General features: G+C 44.0%; 1 pseudogene across 1 annotated transcript; it reads right to left on the reverse strand.

The window, feature by feature from the left end:
* Nucleotides 1–684: 684 nt before the first annotated feature.
* LOC311621084 (keratin, type II cytoskeletal 8-like) lies at nt 685–1977 on the reverse strand (annotated as a pseudogene). The gene has a single exon. The product of its transcript is annotated as a keratin, type II cytoskeletal 8-like (transcript).
* Between the last annotated feature and the right edge of the window lie 18735 nt (nt 1978–20712).

A 20712-nucleotide genomic window follows, 5' to 3' on the forward strand; every position in this document is an offset into this window, starting at 1 on the left:
AAAGCTCGTGAACAGTGGGAAAAGCATGTAGGGTATTCATTGAGTTACAGCTAATTTCACAAATATACCAGTCTCCATTCCACTTCTAGTAATCTCCCAGTTCACAGGTAAATGTCCACAAGTGTATTATTAAATCCTCAAATGTCATAGTCAGTGACAACTTTAGAGGTCATCTGGCCAGTGATTCTCACATGCTGTTCCATGGGTTAGTTCTGAATCACCTAGAAAGCATTTCAAAAAATCAGATTTCTAGGATACAGAATTAGCTCATTAAATCTGGAAGGAGGCCATGAAATGCATATTTCCTAAAGATTTCCAGATTATTCCACTGCACAGTCAGGTTTGGAAACCATCTGTCTGGCTCCACTTATGCATTCCCCTCCACAGCTTCTCTGCCACCTCTGCCTGAGTCCCTTCAGGGACAGGCACATTTCACTCCAGAGAACTAACTGTTACAAAATTCCTCCCAACACGTCGAGGCAATACCTGTTTCCCCATAATTTCCACCTATAGGTTCTGTCCTTTGGAGCCATACAAAATAATAGGAATGTTTCAGATGTAAAGTCTGTCTTCCATAGCACGTGCAGCTCTTCAAGGGCCTGTCTCCAGGCACTGTGTCCATCCATGTCTTCTCCCTGATAATACTTTTTGCCTTGAAGTCTATTTTGTCCAGTAGTAATGAAACTACCAGCTTTCTTTTTCTACTCTTTTACTTTTAACATGTAACCAGTCGCTAGTAGTCTTGGTGTGGACATCATGTTCTGCATCCCAGATTCCAGCCAGTTCTCCTTGCCCTCCCGCAGTTTGTGGGAGGTGGCAATCTCCACCTACAGGGCCAGCTTGGCGTTTATGAGCTCGCGGTACTCAAACAGCTACTGGGCCATGTCCTGCTTGGTGTTTCTCAGAGTGGTCTCCAGCGCAGCCACCTTGAACTGAGCATCCTTGACGGCCAGCTCCCCACTCTTCTCAGCACCGGCAAGGTGGCCTCCAGGGAAGCCCTCTGGCTTTTGAGACCTTCAAGCTCAGCCTGGAGTCAGCTGATATTCTGGTTCATCTTAGAAATCTCGATCTTCATGTGATACAGGTCATCCCCATGCTTCCCAACCAACATCTGCAGCTCCTCACACTTGATCTAGTACTTGGTTTAAACCTCAGCCCAGCTGTGGTTTGCAATGTCCTCTTACTGGGCCTTGACTGTGAGGTCCAGAGAGCAGTTGTTTTCCATGAATAGCACCACAGGTGTGTCCAAGATCTGGCACTGCAGTTAACAAATCTCCTTTTCATACAGCTGCCTGTAGAAGTTGATCTCATCCGTCATCCCTTCCAGGCGGGACACCAGCTATACCTTGTTCATGCCAGCTTCATTCACATCCTTCTTGATTAGGACAAATTCATTCTCCATCTCTGAGCTTGTTGAACTCGTCCTCATACTTATTCTTGAAGTCCTCCACTCGTCCCTGCATGTTGCCAAACTCTGCCTCCAGCCTCAGTTTCTCCAGAGCCAGTGTGTCCGCCTACCACCGAAGGTTGTTGTTGTAGTCCTCAAACACCTGGCAGATGTTACTGTGAGTCATCTTCTGCTGCTGCCAGAGGTTCCACTGGGTCTCCAGAATCTTATTCTGCTGCCCCAGGCTTCATACCTTATCTACAAAGGAAGCAAACTTGTTGAGGGTCTTGATCTACTTCTTCTCCTGGTTGCGCACAGCTTGGATGTTAGGGTCCACCTCCAGCTTCAGGGAGCTCAGCAGGCTCTGGTTCACTTGGACAGTTGTGTTGCTCCCCATACTCTCAGCCCCACCAGCACCCCCGCCCCCCCGCCCTGCCGCCAGACAGGGCACTCTGGTAGCTGTTGATCACCTGGGAAAAGTCCAAGGAGCTGGTGCAGGTGCTGGGCCCACTGGAATATGAGTGGCTGCTGAAGACCCAGGTGCCAGAGGTGGACACCTTGTGGGTCTTCTGGGTCACTCTTGTAGGCATGGTGGAGGCTGGAGTGGAGGTAAGGAGGCTGAACCAAACAGAGATTCTAGAAGGAGAGCTAAAAAGCTGCTTGTCACCTTTATTAATTTAAAACAAACTTATTTATAGTTTTAATCGGTTTTTTTTATTGTTATCTGAACTCAAGAGTCTAATCCAGCCTTTGTTTTGTTTCCTGATTTCACATGTGAGTTTTGTAATTTTGTATTGTGAATCATCTTCAGTAGGGTTTACCTAGGAAGTGTTGGCTGGGTGGAGGAATGGTCCTTCCAAAGAGATTTGTGTTTTGTCTTCTGCCAGTTGACCCAGAAATATCACCAACTTCAGACCACTTTTAGGTTAATTTTTTTTTTTTACCATAAGGGCCTCTATTAATGAATTTAATGTAAATTAAGCCCAAGCCAGCATGAGGAGCAGAGCCGTCCCCAGGGGAGGTTTTCTTTCATCTGGAGCCCATGCTGAGAGAAAGTTTCTTGTGGTGATGGACAGGTTTTTGTTTCCTATTGCCTCCCTTTCAGAGTGTCCTAGATTTATGTAGGGATCTCAATAGTAATTCCTGCCTCATATAGGAGACTTTTCCTCCTGTCCCTGGTGTTAACAGAGCACCACATGGGCAATGCGCCCTAGGACAGCTCTAATGGCAGCTCATAAACTCACTAGTCTGTTGTTTAGTTTTCAGTGCTGAGGTACTTCTCTTTCTTGTGTTAGCAAGAGGAATTTTAAAAATGTACTTAACCCAGAATTTCTAGGTGATAGTGGCAGTAAAGCAGGCTTTCAGTCGATCTAGCCTGCAATATTGAAAAAAATAAAAGTGTTATCTATATGCAGCCTTATATATTAACTAATTAATAATTTGTCTCACAACAGATCTCAACCATTTTCAAAACTGAAGGCTTTGAAATTCCTTCAAAATGCCTTCACCAAAGAGCAATGCTTGTTATACCCGTAAATGTTCATATGCAAAGTGGGGCTGTTACACAGTGAGACTGAGGCTATAAATTAACAATTACATACCTTTCTAATTGTACAGACACTATTTGCATATGTTCTCTAGTAAGTGAAAACAGAACTTCAAAAATGAATGTTCCTCTTGTGTGGTTATTAATTTCTTAGAGGTGAATAACTTTCTTGTTATACTAGCCAACTTAATTTTTGAAAACAATATCAGCAATATAATTTTTCAATGAAAGTATCACAGAAGAAGGAACCAGGGATCTAAACACTAATAAAACAATCACTCTGAATAGTTCTGATATAGGGCAGAGATTTGGTCAATATGGCTCTTCCCCTCAGTTCCACCATTAGCTTCCCACATGACCCAGGACAAGCTTTTACTTTTTTCTTGGCTCTGTGTCTCCATCTCTAGCCTGTGGCTTTGCCGTTGATTAACTGTACAATCCAGGGAGAGCCTCGAAATAGTTCATCACTCTTACCGGTGTGACCCCTGGCAGGAGACCGGCTCCTGTAGGCTCATGTCCTTAAGAAAGGTGACAATTACTGACCTCGCCGGCCGCTTGTGAAGACTACATGAGTTAATTTACCTAAAGCTTACAAATCAAGACTGTCAGCTATGTCAGCCATTATTATTACTGTCACCAGCATTGCTATATGCTATTGTTATAATGTAATAATGAGGGCCTTTTAAGACTATATCATCAAAGAACAAAGGTTTTTCTCAAAACACTGATAGGTTGCTTCATATTAAGTTAAATGATTGTACAAAGGATTTTCTGCCAGGCTTATGTACATTTTCTATAAGCAAAGCCTATTGAGGATTTGAACAAGAAAGAGAAATCAGAGCAAAAAGGAAAACTATAATGGTTTTTGAGGAGACAAACCTTTCATTTTTAAGCTTTGTACCAGCCAAGAATTATTGAGCCCAAAGGATATCAATTTTAAAACATCACCCTTTACGTTAAGTTTGGGACCAAGAAACTGCTGGTTTCTTTCTGAGACTACATGAAAAATTACTCACCAAATTACATAATTTCCTTTGACATTAATTTTAATCCTTTAAAACATCCTCAGTAACGTATGAGTCTATAGAAATAATTGTTCATAAATAAACACTATGCAAGTCAGTAAGCCAGTGACAGATGAATCTACAGAAATAAGTATTCTCTAGATGTAACTGTCTTAGGAAGAGTAACCTAAAGAAACTCCTGTCAGCTGGAGGTGGCAGGGGCGGGGAGGGGGGAGGAGAGGGGAGGGAGAGGGGAGTCGACTTGCTATCTAAGTGAAATCCAGAACTGGAAGCCAGTCAGCCTCCTTGCCCCAGGTCCACCATTTATCAGACAGCCCAAGACAAAGCTCTGTTTTGTTATGGCTCTGAATCCCTCTCTCCAATATTTAAGTAATCCCTGCCACTCCCCTATTAACAGAGGCACTGTAAGAATTCAAGAGATAATGTCAAGAACCCTGACATGCCCTTAAACACAAATATTACCCCTGACAAATAAGGTAGTTTGCCCCAGCAGACTCTTTTAGAGATGTATGATGCTTGACAGTGGTAAGGTTGGGGGTAAACCTCGACAGCAGCTCCAACTTGACTTGGGCCCGGAGTTGGAAGTGGCCAGAGGGAGGTGGGCAGAGCCGGATGGTGGCCCTATCCATAGGGACAAAGCTCTAAGGTGGCCTGTCTCCAGGAAGTAAGACTGATTCCTTCAACATTAGACAGCTCCCAGCCTGACCCCATTCGCCCTTCTCCCTCCCTCCCACCTTTCCCAGGAGGAACTGAGGGCTGTCAACAATGGCCTTTGTTCACTCTTCCGGAAGAGCCAGGCCGAAACTGCATGAAGCACTTCAAACCCCTCTTAAATATCGACAATAGCAAAAAAGAGCAATGGAGACTGGGTTTTTAAAACCCAACAGGCAACCATTAAAAAAAATAGAGACTTAAAAAAGAAAATCTAAATGTGCTCCTCCAGTGCTGTGCATGGAAAAAAAAAAAAGAAAACATTTCATTTTCTGTCTCTGCCTTATGGTTTTTATAGGCACAAAATGTGAAATAAACTTCCCTAATTTTCACTTCAGTGTTTGCAGCTTAGGATTCCATTAATATATCCTTCCCCTCGGTTGTGCAGGGTCCTCGTTTGCAGTCAGTTCATTCTGCACTGATGTATATTTCATTGCCCAAGGCTTAATTTTGATTTATTGTCCATCCATAAATTAGAAAAATATGCTCTGGAATTCCATCCCGCTGAAAAGCTGTGCCTGATGTCAGGGGACTGGGTGATATTTAAGATGTCAGAAATACATATTGGATTAGTGTGCTTTGTTTCCCCACAACAGCAGGTGTTTAATCATAGCTGATGGCTGAAGTTAAATGCATTAGGACAGCAGCAGCCAAGAAGATGGAGTTTTTCTAAACCACACAAACTCCAGGATAAATAACTCAAAACTAATTGTGTGTCCACATCTTAGATACATTTTTATTTACTTAATACATTAAACAATGAAAATAGCCTCTGGCACTTAACTTCGTGTTTAAGAGCCTGTGCAAATATTTTATGTTAGGGAAGTGTTGGCTGCTTAAACATAATTACCATTTCCCTTACTGGCCCTCTGGTGGCTTTATATCAAATATTTCTCAAAGCAGAAAAGAATAAAAGCTGAAATCTCTCTGTAATTCAAGGATAAGGGATTTTAGAGTTTGCTTTATTTTTTCTTACTATCACTGGAATGTGTACATCTGTCTACATGCCCATTTTGCCATGACCCAAAGGATGCCCCACATGCCTACTGACCAGGCACTTTACACCCTTCTCTTTGTAAAGCCGAGGTTCTCTTTGTCTTTATGTTTATATTAATTAGAGTTCTATGGGTATAGAAAAATGATCAGGCTTGGTCTGGAGCAATTTAGCTGGAGGCTGGAGAGACGACGCTTAGGAGAGCAAACATTTTCAAGGTGCAACCGATGACCTGTAACAAGCAAGGGAGATTCATGGCGAGAATCGTATATTTTGACACAACAGTGATTTGATTAAAAGAGAAAGTAATAGGTTTAAACAGTCACTATGAGGATGTAGCCAGACTTGGGTAGCATTTTGCAATTTACTTTACAGACCAGTGACGGTGCGGGAGAGAAGGCCTTTGCTGCGGAAAAAGGCCAGTAGGATTTGGAAACAAACAAAAATTGAGTGATTGATACTACCGTAATCCTCTCCCATCCTCATCCTCATCCTTTAAAAAAAACAAAAACATACGCCCATGGAGAAGACAGGGTACTACAGAGGCAAGGAAAATATTGGGGTTACTTTGAGAATGGAATTAGAACTGCATTTAATTGTTCGTAGATTATTCTTTAAAGAATTATTTTTGGAGTCAGACTCCACTGAATCGATCCGAAAAGAAAAGGGGAAAAAATATAAGTCTCTGCATTTTGAGAAAAAATAAAAATTTGTATAAGACAACTGAAAGAGTTAATTTACTTCACTTAGATAAGCAGTAGTATCTCCAAGATGAGCTAACATACTTAGGTTCAATGTAGCATCAAATTTAATTCTAACATAGTGGCTGAGAATAGGGCAGTATGGTTTGAATTAAATAGGTTAAAAAGTAATATTAATAAAACATTGTTCAGTAAAAAAGTGCATGTTACAAAGCAATCTATAGTATGGTCCTATTAACATGAGACTACAAGAAAAGCAAAAATCAAAATGAAAGACATTGTATATGTGCGCATATGTCTAAGAATGACTGTATCACTCCTAGGAGAGGTTCTGAGGGCAAACAGAACAGTAGTCGTCCTGAGAAGGGGAGTTGGACGTGCTACTCTATATAATTTTGTGTTGTTTGATTTTTATCTGTAATCATAATGCTTTCAGATATAACGTGAATAAATTAATTTCTAAAGAAGACCAGTAAAGTTCTCTTTTTAAGGGAAAAAGAGGTTATTCCCTAGTTTGATACATATATGCTGCCTGAATAAAGATCAATTGAGATTTATTGTTACTATAATTATGTGTTGAATGAAATAGTCATTGAATGTTATTGTAGATAAATATTTTGAAGAAAAGTTTTAAAAATTACTGTCCTGATGAGGTGTTCCAACTTCATTGGAACCTTAGTTTCCTCATTTATTCTTTTCTTACCCCTCCCCCTACCTACCTTCTTCTAGCCTTAATGACCGTGGTAATGTGGCTGCCTCAATTACTAAGCATTTATTATACTAGGCAATTCACTTCCCAAAACAACAACAACAACAAACAAATCTAGGCATTAACATTGTCCCTTGCCTCCGAATTTCTAGTAATATCCTCCTTGTTAAAATGTTTTTCACAAGTCTGATTTTAAAGTGCTTGTGTGTGTGTGTGTGTGTGTATTTTAACAAATGTTATAAAATACATTTTTCTTTATTGCAATCATTTTCATACCATTTAATATCTTTTCCTGTTCTGCAACTGATATCCCAAAGTTCTTCAACAATTTTAACCCAAAGGGAGTGTCATTTTCTTAGGAAAAAATAGATATGGGGACAGAAGACTCTCACTCTAAATCAAGCCATATTCTTTCTAACAGTTTTAGTTGAGAGTTCTAGCTCAGGATCCCCAGAGAAAATCCACTCTGAGGGCAAGCTTTCTTGTAGGTGGTTTACCAGAGGCTGGTTTGGAGTCAGACCTGAAGGAGACAGGACTGCAGGGGGAGGAGCTGAGCTGCTCTTTTGGGGCTGGGTGATCCTGCAGAGGACTTCCCCATCGCACCTCACTCTGACCCGTTATTGGACAAAGGCTGACCCTGGAAGGGAGGTCACTCTGAGAGAGGCAGCTCCCTGTGGAGGAGGGCAGTTCCTGGAGGGGGATTTTCCTGAGAGCCTTTAGTAACCAATACTCCCAGCAGCTAGAGGCACGAGTGCCTTGGACCTAAAAGGGGGCTCTAAGGGGTACACCCCACATTCACCACATTGACCATTCAGGTCTCATTATCTTCATTTTCATCTACCAAAAGCAATATTCATTAACCATGTGGCCAGAGCACCTCTCTAAAACAAAGGAGAGAAGGAGCAACATTCATGTGAGAAAACATAAGAGGACCATAATGCCAAGCATGTTTGGTAAATGAGGCTAAGAGTGGAAGGGTGAAAATCCTCCCATTGCTGTCACAGAAGCAGTTAAGGAAGGAAAAAGAACATCTTAATGAGTGGCTCAGACTAAAAATCTGAGATTTTGTTTTCAAATGTCTCTATTCTCTCCTATGGCAGATTCCCTCATTCTTCGTCAGAAAGGATTAACATTTTATGATGGGATCTGGAGATTACTAACTGGAATTTTCCGTCACACATTCATATGCCCAGTATCTGAAAGACAGAGGAGAAGACCTCAGGCACCCATGACGGTTTTCCCTGGTTTCTGTTCCAAAGAAGTCCGGTTCCAGGAGGAGATGGTGCAGGTGAAGTGAGTTTGCAGAGCAAGTGGGGAAAGGGAGCTTTTACCACGTGCCCAGGGACCAGGGAGGACACCTGGTCTAACAGGAGTGCTGTCGAGCTGTCCCTGTCAACATATGGCAATCGGAGCCCTGACTCTACCTTGGCAGCCTGGAGGTGGACTGGGCCTATTCGGAAGCAAATAACATTAATCAAGATTTGCTTAGATCTGTGGGAAGGAGAAAATACAAATGTGTTAAAAAAAAAAAAAAAAAAAAGCTTATACACAGGAACGTTTATTCAATCTCCGGTAGCCTAAACAGAAAACAGTTATGTCTGAAAAAGGAGAAGCTTGACACGCTTTCCTAAGACATCCCCCAAGCATTGCCCAAACAGTAGTCCTTCTCCAGACGAAATCCTTTGAGGAAGAGCCAAACCCTCTTTGTTCTAACACAGAAAAAAGGTACCTGAAAGAAATATCTATTCCTAAGCACCTCCACACATATCCATGTCTTGACAGGAGCAATAGATAGGAATGTTCTGAATGGCAAAAATTATGAAGCTGATTGTCTACATGCAAGATGTAGGGTTAGGCCCTGGGACTCCTCACTCTTGAACTTGAGATTTGATCCCTCATTACTGGTCCCTTTAAAGTTTAACTTCTGAGGATAGTTTGTAGGGTGAGGGTAAATGTGTAAGTAAACAAAGAGAGATAGGGGACAAGGAGGGAAACAAGCAAAAAGAAGCTATCACTGTGAGGTGTCCTAAAAATAACTGCAACAGCTAACATAGGTGGAGTGCTTCTTGTGATTTCCTTCTCAAGGGCTTGCATCCATTAACTTAATATTCATAGCAATAAGCCCAAAAAGTTGGTACTGCCGTCATCTCCATTTTTACAGATGAGGAAATTGAGAGTCTAAGCAGCTATGTGGCACATGTCAGAGATGGCACCAATGAAACCATAGCTCAAGGAGGTCTCTTCTGCATAAGAACTGTACTTCCCTTCGTGTCTAGGGACTTGCAAAGGTTAGGGCCGAAAGAGACCTTCAAGATCAGAGAGCATCCTGTCCCAGCCTCTCCCACCGCAGACAAGGGAACTGAGCCCCAGAGCAAAAGACAGGACAGTTCCATGTTGCTTCGGTGGTCATATGCGTTATCTCCCAGAAAGATGTGTAATTACATGATAAATGATATTGTGGTCTGCAATGTTTCTATTTGCTCTGGTAATAAATCATCAGGACATCGAAATGTCCTGAATTTTGTGATCAGGCCCAGGGTCGTTTCTTTCCTGTGAATGGCAGAACTAAGCACACTGAGCTAGCTTGGTGGGAGAAAACAGTTTAGATCCTCAAATTTCCTGGAATAGGGTTTCTGAGGATCAGCTGAATTGGGGCCCAATTTGTCCTGGAGATCTGATATCATCATACACTGGAACAAACAGAGCAGCCCCCGCCACCTGGAAACGAGAAGACCCAGCAATGCCATGCAGTCTGGCAAGGATGTCCAGGGAGGCCCTTGGTATTTCTCGAGGTCACAGCAGCAGTGCGGCCTGTTAGTCTGGCTTTCAGGGGCCTAGAGCTGTCTGAGGGCAGGGACTGGGTTACCTATGAGGCCACCCTCAATAGGACCTTGGCTGATCCTTTTCATTTCACGAGCAAGAAGCATTTAAAAAGTCACCAGGCATTCAATTGTGGAACTGGGACCTCTATATCCTACCTGACAACACCAAAAATATTCCAAATTTCTGAGCTTGATGAAGTTCACTTTAAAAAAAAAAATCAGAAAATGCTATTTTCCTTTAAAGGCTGAAAAGCACATGCATATGTTGTAAATAAGACCAAGTCCCCAAGTTTTCCTTACTCCTCGCTTATAAAGGATTCTTAGCTATTCCAAAGAGTCACCATGCACTGCCGCAGCCTGCGAGTGGGAGGAATGACTTCAGTCACTGAATTGTAGTCACCCCTCAGTTTAGTGACAGGTTCTGTGCTATGACATGTCTTTCGAGTCTAACATTTTATATCTCCAAAACATGCCGGAATTGTCTCTTAGGCTTCATTGTGTTAGGACCATTCCCCATTACTAAGTTTTCAAGTCCCTGCCCTCACTTATTCAAGCTTCCGGGTGTCTCCGCACTAGCTGGGTCCCCAGAAAACATCCAGCTAACCCAGAGGCGGAGACAGCATTGGGAGGAAGAACAGAAGTAAAGAACTTCAGATGAGGAGGTGGTTTCCCCAGCAGCCCCAGCACACGTGACCCAACACCCTCCAAAACCAGAAGTGAACCAAGTTGACCTCCCTCCTGCTTCCTCCTCCTCCTCGCCCCATGGCCAGCAGAACAAAGGCACAGACTTCAGCCAGGGCTTCCCAGACCAAAGCCCTCCACGTCACAACTCCAGGGCTTTGGAAATTAGCTACTCTGGAAACTGTCACCTCATGACACTCTGACTCATACTAACATATAAGAACTTAAAAAAAAGAACTGCTCTATTAATATGATAGTCTTCCTTCACTGCTATAGTGATGCTTTTTTAAAAAAGGCTTACAAAAATTTTAGCTTGTCCGCCCACCTAGGAAAGCTGTGTTAAAGAACCTCTGTTGTACATTTTTGTTTGTTTTGTTAATCGTCACCCGAGGATATTTTTCCATTGATCTTTTAGAGAGAGTGGACGAGACAGGAAAAGACAAAGAGAAACATCTCTAGGAGGGAAACACATCGATTGGTTGCCTCCTGCACACATCCGGACCAGGGCCCAAGCCGGAGAGGAGTCTGAAACCAAGGTAGGTGCCCTTGTAGATGACCTTGCCCAGAATCAAATCTGGGACCCTTTCATCTGCAGGCCGACACTCTATAAACACTGAACTAAACCAATGAGGGCCTCTGTTGCATATTTAATTCACTTGTATATGCCCAAGAATAAATACAGGCCAACACCCATTTCTAACAGGGAACTAGAAAGGAGATGTAGAAATGCAACAGCAATTCCGCTCCTGGGAATTTACCCGAAGAAACCTGAGACACTAATTCCAAAGAATAGACATTAATTCCCTATTTTCACTGCAGTGCTATTAGCCAAGATTTGAAAGCAGCCAAGTGTCCACTAGTAGATGAGTGACTAACATAGCTGTGGTCCATTTACACGATGGAATGTTATTCTGCTGTAAAAAAAAAAAAAAGGAAAACATCCTTTTTTGGATGTTTTCCAAATCATCCAAAGGATGGACCTGGAGACCATTATGCTAAATAAAACAAGCCAGTCAGAGAAAGACAAGCACTGCAGGATTTCACTCACATGTGGTATTTAATGAACAAACTGAACTAACTACCAAGCAAAATAGAGACAGACTCATCGAGAGCAGGCAGACAGCTCTGACGGGGTCAGGGGTACTGGTGAGGGGATGCTGGTGGGGAATGGGTGGATTGAGCAAAAAAGTAAAAAAGAGAAAGAACTCATGGACATAAACAATGGGATTCTGATTGAAGGGGGAAGGGTGTGGGTGGAGGTGCAAGCAGGTATAGGAGGTTTAAATGGTTATGGAAACAATAAAATAAATAAAGAAAATTGGGATTGCAGAGATCTGGGCAAAAACGGAAACATGTGTTGTTTTCAAAATCTAGTAGATTCTAGTATCCAAATTTTCCATTTCGATGTAGTACTAAGAGCTATTACAAAATATTTACTATGAAGAGAGGGTTCTTGGCATCGAACACTGTTGAGAATGCTGCTCCACGGATGTGTCCTCCAGTATTATGCTTCCAAAGTCTCCCAGAAAGTGTGTGAGCGAGATCGCTCTCAGGAGGCCCCCGCACTGGTTCTCGGGAAGCGATCTGAGCGTCTCCGAAACAAGACGTAAGAAACAAAACAAACAAACAAAACAAAACAAAACAAAAAAACCCGGGCCTCTCCCTCCCCGAACCCGGCCGCAAGGCTCCCGGGCAGGGCCGCTCCCCGAGTGCGGTCCTGCACCCTCCGGGCCCCTAGCCGTGGCCCCAGAGCTCCTCTTACTAATGTTTTTTAACAGAAAAAAAAAAAAATGTAAATCATTACTCAGGCCCGCTCAGTCACCGGGACGGACTGTGTTTAATAAATTAGCTTAATCTATTCCGCAAGTGGTTTGTGAGTGCCGCGTTTCCTCCAGTTAGGGAAAACATTTATATTCTCTCCCGGCCCGCGGCCCGGCTCCGGCTCCGGCTGCGGCCTCCGGGCTCCGGGCTCCGGGCTCCGGGCTCCGGGCTCCGGGCTCCGGGCTCCGGGCTCCCGGCTCCGGGCTCCCGGCTCCGGGCTCCGGGCTCCGGGCTCCCGGCTCCGGCTCCGGGCTCCGGGCTCCGGGCTCCGGGCTCCGGGCTCCCGGCTCCGGCCTCCGGGCTCCGGGCTCCGGGCTCCGGGCTCCCGGCTCCGGGCTCCGGGCTCCGGGCTCCCGGCTCCGGGCTCCGGCTCCCTCCCCCGCGGGCGGCTCCCGGATCCGGGCTCCGGGCTCCGGGCTCCCGGCTCCGGGCTCCGGGCTCCGGGCTCCGGCTCCCTCCCCCGCGGGCGGCTCCCGGCTCCGGGCTCCGGGCTCCGGGCTCCGGGCTCCGCCTCCGGGCTCCGGGCTCCGGCTCCCTCCCCCGCGGGCGGCTCCCGGCTCCCGGCTCCGGGCTCCGGGCTCCGGGCTCCGGGCTCCGGGCTCCGGCTCCCTCCCCCGCGGGCTTTGTCCGGGCCCCGGGCCGCCGCCCCCGCCCGGCGCACACGCCCCTCTTCCGAGGGCCTCCTCACTGCTCCCCACGAAATCGTAACTCATCGTGTCACCGGGAGGGAAGGGAGGCCGTGCAAGTGCCTTGATGGGATTAGAGGCTCGAAACCCCCGCGGAGATGATTTAGGGGCCGTGATAATTCATTTAATATGGGCCCGGGGCAAATTGCTAGACAGGGAAATGGAACTGAACCGGCCCCGAAAGGGCGCCCGGCGAGGCTGCGTGGGAGAGCTGGCTTCATTAGCAATATTTAAGAGGTTTCATTTAAGAATAAGTCATAAAACGCAGTCCTATTTTATCCACCTGGTGTGGTGGCCTTTCGCTCTCCTCCGCAGGAATATTAAATTTGAAATGGCACTACCGCAACACATTTTGGAAAGTGTTCTTGGGGCTGTTATTTGTATGGTTGGTTTAGCTTCTCGTTTGTTAACCTTTTAAAATGAATATCATTGAAAATGGATAACTGTAAAACCAGAACTCGCAAAGATTAGGAGGAATATAATGCTTTCGAATAGGTTGTTACGAAACTGGGTAAAGGATTTAAGTTTTTATTGATCAACACACACACACACACACACACACACAAAAGGCATAGAGAGTGAGTCGGTAAATGGCCAATTACTCTGACAATTTCCAATTTTCATGCAGATTTGGTGAAGCTGCCCCCATTCAAAACCGCCACCCGCAGCCTGGGTGAGGCACAAAGCGGTGAGCACAGATGGGGCCTGCCCAGGACACCCTGAAAAGTCAAACAGCTTCAGTACTTCCACAGAGTGCTTTCCTCGGCAGGAAATAGGACATATTCACATATGTACATATACATATACATATACATATACATATACATATACATATACATATACATACTTATATTTCATATATATGTGAAAATATTCCATTTTGTTTCCAAGAAGCAAAGACTAACTGTAGTTTGAGCCTTAAACTATGTCCTTCAAATGTAAATTTTAATCTCTGAGGGTAGGGGATGTGGGTAGCTTGGGGTTTTATAGGCCTAAGCAGTTTAAATACAGAAAGAGGTGGGGTTTCCAATTACAGCTATGATGCAAAAACAACAAACAAACAAACAAACAAACAAAACCTCTCTTTTGGTGTCAGTCTTCCTGTCTGGTCTCAATGGCTACTTTCCCACACACATCTGCCACTAAATTGTAGCGTCCCAGCCAGAAACATTTTAGCAAATCACAACCTTCACTGTGCTGTGTCCCACATATTAGTGTGGCCTAATGCTCTTCCTTTCAAAAATCCTACATTTGCAAAATTAAACATTAACGTTGATCCCTCCCTTTTAAATAAATTAAAAATAGTTCTTCTAGTTATGCCACAGCCATTTTTTTTTTTTTAAATCACAGCTGCATTCTGTTATTTTAACAACACAATTGGCAGGTCTCTATTCACAGAGCTCTTTAGCCACATAGGACACATAAGATGCATAATTAATATGTTCTTTAAAAGACTTGTTTAATCAAAAAAGACACTAACTACATGTAAAATTATTCGCTGGCATAGATTGGTTTGTGCAGTTTTCCACAATGACAGTAAAGCTGGTAGCTAAATATATTTTTATATATCACAAAACTTAGCAAACATCTTCTGGGAGGCATACACGGGAGGGTAGTATTAATATTTGTGTTCCTCCTGTTTACACTCCACCATCTCCTGGTAAAGGAGTTGTATTTTATACCGAGCTGTAAGCCACTTTGAAATATGGTGAGCGGTTCTGTTTCAAATAAAATAAAGGTCACTAATGTACCAGAGAGGCAGCCTCTGGGCAAAGCAGCATCGTTTAAGGCTGCTGAGTTCCCGTTAGAACCTCTGGCCAGGTCCTCGGACCCCTGACTTTTCTCAGGGCTCCCCTTCAGGGAAAAGCAGCCAGCATCCGCTGACAGGCACGGCCAAAGCTGGGCCAAGTTCTGAGAAGGTAATTCTCTTGGACTTGAACACGTTCATTCTTTCCTTCCTCTTTTCAAAGAGTCAAAGTCTGGCCAAGGGAACAAAACAACAACAACAACAACAAAAAGTTGCCTGTTGGCAGCATCTATTTTTGCTTTACAGAAATGGGCTTTGGCTGCCAATCAGAAAGTAAAGAAACTCTGTGAAATGGGTACACAAACATACCAAACTCTTGAGTGTTGGTGTAACGGATGTATTTAAACGACACCACCGATTTAAACAGTTTCAAGCGCAGCAAACACATTGCCCTCAGACAGTCTGCGCGGCGAACCCACTGTGTGCAGAGACAGCATCTCCCGGGAGGAGCTACAACGCAGGGACTGTGCTCTGCTGCCGGGCCCAGCCTCCCTCCACACACAGGGCCCAGCTCGCCAACAACGGGGACAGGAATGCAACTCTGTGCACAGAAGCAAACACCTTAGAGGACAGAGGTACTGGGGACAAAATATTTAAAACCAACAAACTGGGAGTTGGGTGAGTAAGGCAGTATAGACACTTTTACAGTCCCATTTTTCTAATGATAAACTTCAGGGGTTTTCCTCGTTACAAAAAAAAAAAAAAAAAAAAAAAAAAAAGTGGAAAATGAATAGCAGATATTCAAGGTATCTTCTCTTTTAAAAATATTACCGTGTTTCCCCGAAAATAAGACATCCTCCGAAAATAAGACCTAGCGCATGGAAAGATAAGACATCCCCTGAAAATAAGACCTAGTGCAACTTTGGGAGAAAAAAATTAATATAAGACACTGTCTTATTTTTGGGGAAACAGGGTAGATACTCCTTATGAGGACCATATACTTTTGAGGAGGAAGCAAACCTCCATATGAGGGCACCAGAACCAGCAGATGCAGACTGCGCAGGGCTAGGCCTGGAGATACTTCCCTGCAGCGCGTTCTGAGCAACCAGGACACCAGGCCCACCAGGAATCACAGATCTCTGCTCTGAAAATCTGCAGCCACTTTGTTACAGTAATACATCACATTTCATTAAAATAAGTTTATACTCTAAATTGGACCATGCTTTGTGAAAAAATAATTTGGTAATATGCAGCAAAAGCCTAAGGATGCTCACTTCACTTAATCCATTAATTTCATCTCTCTGACTAGTTCCTGGGGAGATCATCTGAAATGCAAACAAAGATGTAGGTAAAAAGATGTTGATCTTCTGTATTTATAATAGGGAAAAACAAAAACAAACTATAAACCATCTGAGCATCAGGGAGGTAAATTATGGCATCATAGAATGGAATTTAATAAATCAATCCACATTCAATTTTATACACCTAGGATGCTCTAAACTGTGTAAAACGGTACAGAGGAGACAAATGTTAACATAATTATCTCTGGGTGGTAGAAATATGAGCTTCCCCCCCTCCTAAAATTTTGTGTTTTATTGAGAACAATATACATCTTTTTATATAACCTACAAATTTTATATACACACCCAAAATGCACACACACACATACACAATTCATTAATTTCTTCAATGTTTTATGATATAAGCTGACAGGCAAACCAGAAATCTCCATCAAAATATAACTAGATATATAAAAAATAATTAGATATTTCCCCCTAAATAACCACATTAAAAATAAACATGTATTTCTTTATTCATGCCAAATAATGCATGTCTACATATTTTTTTCCTCTATCCAATAAATAACTTTCATATTTGTCATTGTGATCTTCTTTCATGGGCAAGTGCAGGTAGAAAATGTTCCATGGCTCGGTTATAAAAACCAGCTTTCCAGTGATAAGCCCCTATGGCATCATGATCATCTGAGGCTCACACTTGGCACCCCAGGGTGAGCATGTTTATTTATTATTTGCACAAATAACAGCACATGGTAAACCCACAAGCACAGCCCTGCTCTCAGGGCATGGGGTTCCCCACAGAAACCTGTCTTTAGCAGCAGACTGTCCATACATTTGACCCCTTGCCTCTTTCTGTCTCTCTCTTTTTTAAACCAGGTCAAGTGGCTGTCCCTGTAGCACTATCAGTATATTCAATAAAGATCAAGTGTACCTTGTGTTTGAAACATACATTATAAATAGATGTATAGAAGGAGCAGATATGGAGAAAAGAAATGGTAAAGATCATGAATATTAAGATTTATATTAATCTATAAGCCTATTAAAGTACAGTAAAACCTGTCCTTCAGACCACCTTTTTAAAGCTATCACCTCCCTGATGGGACCACTAAATTTCGGGCCAAATTATTTTCCCATAAAGAACAATGAAAAGAAAATGATTATATTAAGACTACTTCTACAATGGTTTCTTTTCATTGTTCCGCCAAAAATGATTCCAAACAGTAAAATAACATTGATTTTGACCTTGTTAATGAACCCGAAGAACTTCCTGGAATACTCAAACACCCGTTTCCATTTTTAACGGGGGAGACATGAACCCTCTGCCTCCCTTTGCCGACAACACGGCAGCAGGTAGGATCCTTTCATTGGTATTCGGCTGAGGTAGCTTCTGTTATATCCCTGATGTTCCGTTAGCTTTGTCGTGTGGATTTTTCTTTGTGCCAAAAGCTGGAGATGATTGTGTGATTTGTAAAATATTGAAGAAGCCTTCACACTGGGAAGCTTATTGCATTTCTTTTTGGTTACCAAGATTCCCACATGCACTATTACTGAGGCGGTTCTCAGCTTTCCTAAATGCCACTCTCGCCAAGGGAACAACTTTCTCTCCTTTGGCCTTGCGAAGGCTCCCTATGGCTGTGACCGGCTTTTCTCCCCAAAAAAACTGCCATGTGACCCGCACTCCCTGAGCCCACACCGGGTGGGCCCTGATTCCCTTAAGCAGGTTCTTCTCCAGCTCATTCAAGTGTCTCAGAAACCCGAGGTTGGACTTGCAAGGCGTGTTTCCTCTTGAAGTCGAGAATTGCTTTTCTTTGCAGCCTCCAAGAATACAACACATTTTGTATTGCTATTTTCAGGTTGCCTCAATTTAAGTAGAACTTTTTTTCCACAGTGAATCTAAGGAAGGATTAGTCATATGTAAATACTCTTTAAATTACTTCTCTGTGTACAAGCACCGCATCTTAGAATTCCTCAATGAAAGTAGACACGTGAGCAACAAGGGCACAGTTTTGTGGCTCCTTTGAGAGGCTTCGCTGGTCACCATAGTCCTGGAGGGCAGGAACCACATCCTGTGAGTCAGCGTGGAGCACAGGGCCCGCCATCGGCTCTCAGCACGCCGGTGTGGATTTGAACCACGTTGCAGCCACGCCACCCCAGGCCTGCTCTATCTGGAGGCCACTAGCCGTCACCAACTCAGACTCACAGGCTCTTGGTGCTAAAAGGGGTCTGAGAGCACACTGGTCCGGCCCAGCCTTCTCATTTCTCAAGTCAAGTTATTGAGGTCCTGAGGGAAGAGATCCCTCAAGTGGTGTCAATACACAGCCGTGAACCTTACAGGTGAAAATCACAGGTGCTTATTTATTCCTAAAAGAGAGGCCTGTGAAGTACATTTTAGGGTAGCAAGCAGCCAGCTGTGTGGTTTGAGCTAAAAAATAAACTATAAACATTCACAGCATAAGCCTTCAAACTATGGCATGCCGTAACAATAAAGTTTCTTTTTCCAAGCAGGATTCTTTTTTTGTTTTGTTTTTTGTTGTTTTGTTTTGTTTGTTTTTTGTTTTTTCACTTTGAGGCAGCAAGGCCCAGTGGGCAGTGAGCACCATCTAGTAACTTGGGTTTGAATTCAAGCTCTATCGTTTGCTAATTGTGTGACCATGGGCAAGTGACTAATTCTCTTTAGGCCTCAGCTTTCTTGTCTGTAAAACGGGCATAAGAGTATCATCAGCCTCCTGGAGGTCTTTGGAGAACAAATGCGGTAACAGATCTCATACTCTGTATAAGGCTTGAAAATGAATGTCGGGGCTATGGCCGTGCCATGAAGAAAAGGAAGCGCGGGTAAGGAGGAACGCACACACCTATTTTAACCTAGACATTGCCTGTCTCTTCTGAGCAAGCTAACTGGGTGGTCAGATGTGTAATGAGACACGGACACCTGGGTGTGGGTCCAGCCAGAGCCACAAGAATACCTCACCCACTCTTCCCGCACAGCCTCCTTGGAAAGTGCCAGTGCTTTGGAAGTGAGCGTGGCTGGATTCCTAAGGAGAATACTATAACTTGCTTTCTGTTCCTTCAGTGGCCGTCTCCTTGCCATTCCTAACCCTGCACCAGGCGGGGACGACGCCCTCCCCTTAGCCACTCCACAGCTCTCCTTTCTCTGACTCCTGCCCGGGAAGGCTCTCCCTCTGAGCCCAATGTCTGGCAGCTTTCTCCTTCCCCCTAGCCTTCAGTCTGCAGGTAAAGCAAGCACCGTTGGCTTCTTGCATCAGGACTCAGGGTAGAAAAAGTACAGGGTATTGTTTTTGTTCCACTTCCGTTGTTTCTATGGGGACACGGCTGGCTCACTTTGCATGCTCACTGCTAAGGGAGACAGTACGAGGCAGTGAGTACCATCACTCTGGAATGAAATTTCCCCTTCTCTGACACTGAAAACTTTGCATTTGCATGTTTTCACTCAACAAACATTTACTGAGGGCTGACTATGTGCTAAGCACTGTGCTGGGAGCTAAAGAAGTGAGCGATGATGTACTGTCCCTCTGAGGTCAGATCCTCTGAGCATTTCCAGAGGTGTCCTCTTGTTCTTTTTGCACTCAGCCAGTACTGAAGTCAGCCAGAGTCTTCCCTCTCCAGAGCAGAGGCCTGGTACAACGCTGGGCACCTACTCAAGGCTCAAGAAATACTCATGAAATCAGAGAGTCTTAGAACTCCTGACTAGATGGCCCCACCAAATTCAAACCCTCTTTTAAACCACTGAGGACTAGAAGCCTGTAGTATAAGGGACTCTTCTGTAGCCACCCACAGTGGCCTATCACCTCTGTCTTGAGTGGTTTAGGTCTGCTCAGTGAGGTGGCCCAGGGATGTCTCAGAAGATGGCGAAGTGTCCTTTCCAGTGTGAGATCCCAGGCAGACCAGATCTGAAACAAGGTGAGCTGCCCTGGGTTCCTGCCGTCGCCGGCCACGCCATCACTATCGGCATCCAGCTCGCTCACTGCTCTGTTAAGTGCTTTTGGATTTCTCACGTATAAAAGGTGCTATATAAAATCAATCACGGGCGGCTCTGCTGCTGGCAGTCAGAGCAGCTACAGTACGCCGTGTCCACTCAATCAATAGTCCCTCGCTGAGAAGGGAAAAGAATACCATTAAAAAGACGTGCTTTTAGAAAAACTTCCCTCAGGTAAGAAGAAAAAAAATCCCACCTTACAAAGAGTATACAGAAAGTGAGCGATATATTGTTCCTTCACCAGCAATATCAGACATGGTGGGAAGAGTGGCTTAATGTTTCCCACGTGCTGTTGCTTTCATTTAAATGATGCAGGAACACCAACTGATACACACTGAGGTCTGGTAGTTCTCATACCAGAAATGGCTATTGGATTCTAACACCCATTTATACCTGGGCAATGGAATTAGCTCTCCAGTACCAAGTATAGAAGTAAGTGATTTCTAAAAATTGCTTGCTGCCGAAACTGGTTTGGCTCAGTGGATAGAGCGTCAGCCTGCGGACTGAAAGGTTCCAGGTTCAATTCCGGTCAAGGGCAAGTACCTTGTTTGCAGGTACATCCCAGTAGCGAGTGTGCAAGAGGCAGCTGA

The sequence above is a fragment of the Pipistrellus hanaki genome (assembly GCF_964339955.1).
Source record: "Pipistrellus hanaki genome assembly, chromosome: 4".
In the NCBI taxonomy this organism is placed as follows: Eukaryota; Metazoa; Chordata; class Mammalia; order Chiroptera; family Vespertilionidae; genus Pipistrellus; species Pipistrellus hanaki.